General features: G+C 40.0%; 1 pseudogene; it reads left to right on the top strand.

Annotated features, from left to right (window-relative positions):
- Positions 1-1,374: 1,374 nt before the first annotated feature.
- LOC105813698 lies at positions 1,375-4,615 on the top strand (annotated as a pseudogene).
- Positions 4,616-5,755: the final 1,140 nt, after the last annotated feature.

The following is a 5,755-nucleotide window of genomic DNA, read 5'->3' as shown; positions in this document are numbered from 1 at the left end:
CAAAGTCTCAGGATACAAAATCAATGTACGTAAATCAGTAGTATTTCTATGTACCAGTAACAGTCAAGCCAAGAGTCAAATCAAACAATACTATTCACAGTAGCTGCTAACTAAATGAAATACCTAGGAATATACTTAACCAAGGAATTGAATGATATGTACAAGGAGAACTACAAAACTTGAGGAAAGAAATCACAGAGGATACAAACATATGGTAAACATATCATGCTCATGGATAGGTAGAAGCAAAATTGTTACCATATTACCCAAGGTGATTTAAAAATTCAATGCAATCCTTATCAAATTACCAAAATCATACTTCACAGATCTAGAAAAAATATTTCTATGCTTCATTTAGAACCAGAAAAGAGCTAGATTTAGAATCAGAAAAGAGCCCAAAGGAGCCCAAAGCAATCTTAAGCAAAAAGAACAAATCTAGAGGCATCACATTACCAGACTTCAAACTATATTACAAAACTATAGTAACCAAAACAGCATGGTATTGGTTCAGAAATAGAGACGTAGACCAATGGAAAAGAACAGAGAACCCAGATATATAACCATCTACCTAAAACTAACTGATATTTAACAAAGCAGGCAACAATGTACACTGTGGAAAAGAAGCCCTATTCAATAAATAGTGCTGGGAAAATTGGATAGCCACATGCAGAGAATAATGAAAGAGGACTTCTACCTCTCATCACTCACAAAAATTAATTCAAGATGGATAAAGGACTTAGATATAAGGCATGAAACCATAAGAATTCTAGACGAAAATATAGGAAAAAACTCTTCTAGATATTGGCCTAGGCAAAGAATTTATGACCAAGATCACAGTGGCAATTATGGCAACAACAAAAATTAATAAATGAGATTTGTATCATAATGATGAGGTTAAAATAAACAACAACAGGAAAAAGAAAAAAAGAAATGGGATTTGATTAAACTTAAAAGCTTCTGTACAGCTAAGGAAACCATCAATAGAGCAAATAGACAACCTACAGAATGGGAGAAAATATTTGTAAGCTACATACCTAATGAAGGACTAATATCCAGAATTTACAAAGAATTCAAGCAAATCTGCAAGAAATAAATAAACAACCCTATTAAAATGGGCAAAAGATATGAACATAAGCTTCTCAAAAGAAGAAAGAAAAATGGCCAATAAACATGAAAAAATGCTCAACGTCACTAATCAGGGAAATACAAATTAAAACCATAATGATATATCACCTTACCCCAGTTACAATTGCTTTTATGAAAAAGTCCACTCTTTGTTTGTACCCCCATAATTTCCTGAAGTAAAAAAATTTTTTAAAAAAAGGCCACTCTCTTGGGGGCAGCGTGGGCCCAGCAGACCTTTGAGACGCTTGGATGTCTTCCCCCTGCGTGGAAGCCCTGAGGATTTGTGGAGCCGCCAGTGCGATAGAAAGTCCTTCCACCCAGAGAGACCCCAGCGAGCTCCTGACGTCAGACAGGGGACTCCAGCAGCCTTTGGAGGGCCAGAGCCCTTCGATGCCGGACCCATCCTGGCCGGCGCTGGCAGGGAGGGTGCTAACTGTGGAGACAGGACTAGCCGAGCCATACCTTTCCGGGGAGCCCACCCCCAGTCAAAGGGTCAGGGGTCATCTCTGTACTTTAAGTACTAACCTGCTGCCCACGCACCTCCTGGAAACAACTCCCTGCTGGGTTTCTAACAGTTTCTGTGAGCTGCCCTTGTGGATGTAGCCTCCCCTCGGTCCAGCCTACAGCTAGGAAGTCGGTCACAGTGGCGGGGCTAGGCTTGCCCGGCCCAGGCCAAGCTCCGGAAGACGTGGAGTTGGGAAAGAACTGCCCCAGTAGTATCCTCCGCCCAGAACTCCAGGAGGTGGGGAATTGGGCGTTATTCCCTGGCGAGGCAGTGCCTAGTCAGGGCGGCTGACCCCTAAATCAAATTTAAGGGAGCACTTCACCAGTCTTCCCAGGACTGTCATTCTTTGTAGGTACTATGCAAGTACCCTGGAGATGGCATAATGTTTCCCATTAAAATATTTTTCAGTTAGTGGAGACAGTGGAAGTAGTGGAAAGGATTAAGGGCTCATCATAACCACTAGGGATTTGCTGAATGACCTTGGACAAATCACTTCCCTTTTCTGGGCCTCTGGATCTTGGCTTAGTAAGGGGATTGAACTCTGTGGATTTCAAATTCCGTTCCCTTGTAATACCCATGTTTCCTTCTCTGAACAGATTTTTTAAAGATAATCTTTTCCTAGTTTGTGGAAATGTGTCAGTTAACAGAATTTTCTCAGTATTTTCCTTCCATGTGATTCTCATTGATGCTAGAATCTAACACAAGAAGGTGTCTAATGTTGCACCAAGTATATTTTAGCCCCTTTCAGTCACAAATGGCAAGTGGTGCCCAGCCCCAACCAGAAGCAGAGCGGCAGGGCTAGATGCCCTCTCACCAGGCTGCCCTGTGAAGATGCTGTCCCTTTGGTGAATTTTCAAGTCTTTGTAGTGGGTGTCCCGCTGGCCAGAGGACAATCCGGAGACACTTTGGGTCAGATGTGTCATTGAGGCATTGTCAATCTGATTGTTAAAAGCTGATGCAGCAGCAAGTTAGGGATCAGTTTAGGGTTGTCTAGGTCTAGTATCTAGAGTAAATCCTCACTCTTTGGTTGAAACTTCATAGGCCTTCTAAGCTCCCTTCTTCAGAATTGTTTTCAAGGCCTTGATTGGGGGTACAGAGACTTAGAGGAATATATAGTAATGCTTCAGTCTGATGGGCCTCATCTTTTAGTGGAGAAACACGAAGTACACTCAGTCTGGGCAGAATTTTAAATCTGCACTGTCCAGTACAGTAACCACTAACTACATGTGGTAATTGAGCATTCGAAATGTGGCTAGTCTGAATTGCAATACGCTGTAAGAATGAAATATACAGTTTTTCAAAGACAATTTATAAAAAAAGCAAAATCTCAATAATTTTAAAACATTAACGTTTAAATATTTTTGATACAATGGGTTCGATAAAATACATTATCAAAACGTTAAAAAAAAAAAAAGTCCAAAAACAACAGATGCTGGCATGGATGCAGAGAGAAAGGAACACACTGTTGGTGGGACTGCAAATTAGTCTATTTTTTAAATTTATTTCTATCTTTGGATCAGTGGTACAATGAAGAAATTTTATGTACAAGGGTTTTCATTTTTTTTGTTCATTATATAATTATAAATTGTTACACTGAATGAGAATATTGGTCAATTTAGCTAGTACCAACGTTGGAAAAGCCACCACTAACATAAATATACCAGGTTGACGGTGTTGGTTTAATATGACCTTGTCAGTTATTATGAAGAAAAAAAGTCATTTTAAAATACTTCAAAGGTTATTAGTTAACATCCTATACAGTTCACATACTTTTAGGCATTTAGGTCAAGTTTTTCTCTGAAAACATTGTGAAGCATTTGCCGGCTGCAGTTGGCAAGGGGACGATTATATCTAAACTATAGTCCTTTGAACAAGTTCAGAAACTAGATACTGTGAATTGAAATTGCCATTTTAAAATGTTTTTATTCATTTGGATGCATTTAGAGATGTACATGCTCACTTATGGCTTTAAAAAAATAAATGTTTGGGAGGCCGTGCCTGCTGCATCAGAGCTAATGTGGGGTCGACGTGGGGCCGCCGCCGGCACTCACGCTGAGTTGCTGGGCCGCGGCGCCGCTCCTGAGCTGCTAAGGGCTGGAGGTCTCCACCTCCTCCTGTCCGTAATCAGTGATGAGGTCTGCTATGTAAACCCCATCGCGGTGGGATAAATAAAGAAGAAAATGAGACAAAAGCAAAGCATTGATTACAAATGTCTTAATAATGAGCAAATGTGGCAGGGAAAAATATATTAAGACAAGGTTTCTGTAGCTGGATCAGGCACCGGAAGAGGCTCCCCAGCTGTAACTCGGGCTAAACTGTACATGTCCAGGGAGTAATTAAGACACCACAGCCATCGGTCGTTCAAGTCACCACAAATACAGACTGTTCAGGTAGCAACAATTGCGGAGACAGATGAGTCTGCAGAATCAGAAGGTGTAATTGAGTCTCATAAACGTAGAGAAATCCTTTCATGAAGACCCTCTTATAGAAAAATACTGAATGGAATTTCTTCTGATGTGCCTGGTGTTCCCAAGATTGAAGAAGAAAAGTCAGAGGAAGAAGGAACCCCACCTAATATCGCTACCATGGCAGTACCGACTAGCATATATCGGACTAGCACGGGGCAATACACCACCACTGGTGACATGACAATTTACCAGATCCGAGCTCCTGCTACTGCTTTGTCACAGGGAGTGGTGATGGCTGCCTCACTAGGAAGTTTGCACAGTCCCCAGTAGATAGCAGAAGAAGCAACATGCAAACGAGAGCTGAGGCTAATGAAAAACAGGGAAGCTGCCCAGGAGCGTCGCAGGAAGAAGAAAGAATATGTTAAATGTCTTGAAAATCGTGTGGCTGTGCTTGAAAACCAAAACAAGACTCTGATAGAGGAACTCAAGGCCCTCAAAGATCTTTATTGCCATAAAGCAGAGTAACGGTCTTTGACTTGGACCTTGTTTACTATGAACTCTAATCAAGGCAGGAGATGCAGCACTTCTACTAATTGCCATGTGGACTTATGGAAGGGACACTGTGACCCCTTAAGAATCCAGTTTGGCTTAGTGTTTGAAATTGAATTGGGAAGGTCGTTCCAAGATTTGGAATGCAACCATGGTTATATTTACCAAGCTTACTTTGATCTGTTTGTCAATAGCATGCAAAAAATGTTTTGTTTGCCCTTTTGCTTCTACTCTTTTCATTGAAGCTGCAAAAGAATGTCAACATCTAAAGAAAGAATATATAAAATGTCTGGAGAGTCGAATGGCAGTGCTGGAAGTCCAGAACAAGAAGCTTATAGAGGAACTCGAAACCTTGAAAGACATTTGCTTCTACAAAACAGATTAGTAGAAATATTTAACTATGAACTGATTATAACATGTAAAGTTACTTTTGAAGGCAATACAATATATGGCCGGCAAGAAAGAAAAAATAAATAAATGTTTCACTCCAAATCCCTTGATGGGCTGCTTATAAATATTAGGGCACGTATATAAAATCTGAGTCTTTCTAAGATTGCAATGGATCTTACTCGAACTTGGAATGGTACTTTAACGTACATGGGAATTTCAAGCTTTGGCAAAGCTCTATCTTAGAATTCTACAAATTTTGTAGGAAGAAGAAAATAGGCATCACATAGACACACCTCATTGATAATGTACCCTATTACAGCAGTAGCTCTTTGGCACACATATGGCAATAGAATTACCTTTGTACTGTCCAACGTAGAGATATAATTTATCCAGCCTGAGGAACTGTTGTGACAGGTAATACATTCAGTGCTGCACATGTTCTGCATTCAAACACAGGCTAGATGCTCACAAGAGCTAACTCTAACAATGAAGCTCATTGTTAACATAACTGATGAATCATGTTTTCATTTTATGCCAAAATTATCATTTTGGACTATCATCATAAATAACTAAAAAAGAATTGGAAGAGCATTATCTTTAATGGACAGTAGGGGGTGAAGGGTCTTAACTTCATTAGCTGAAAGCAGCTGAGATTTATAGACCACCTACTTCATTACTTGCATGATTGTGAATTCCACTTATACTCCTTTAATGTTTTAAAATATCAGGGAAGGATGAACCGTATCTGACTCCAGGATGATTATAGTTAAGTCTGAAA

The sequence above is a fragment of the Propithecus coquereli genome, unplaced genomic scaffold (genome assembly GCF_000956105.1).
Source record: "Propithecus coquereli isolate 6110/MARCELLA unplaced genomic scaffold, Pcoq_1.0 Scaffold287, whole genome shotgun sequence".
NCBI classification, from domain to species: Eukaryota; Metazoa; Chordata; class Mammalia; order Primates; family Indriidae; genus Propithecus; species Propithecus coquereli.
Note: the sequence above shows the minus strand (reverse complement) of the source record. Positions and strands in the feature narration are given on the sequence as shown.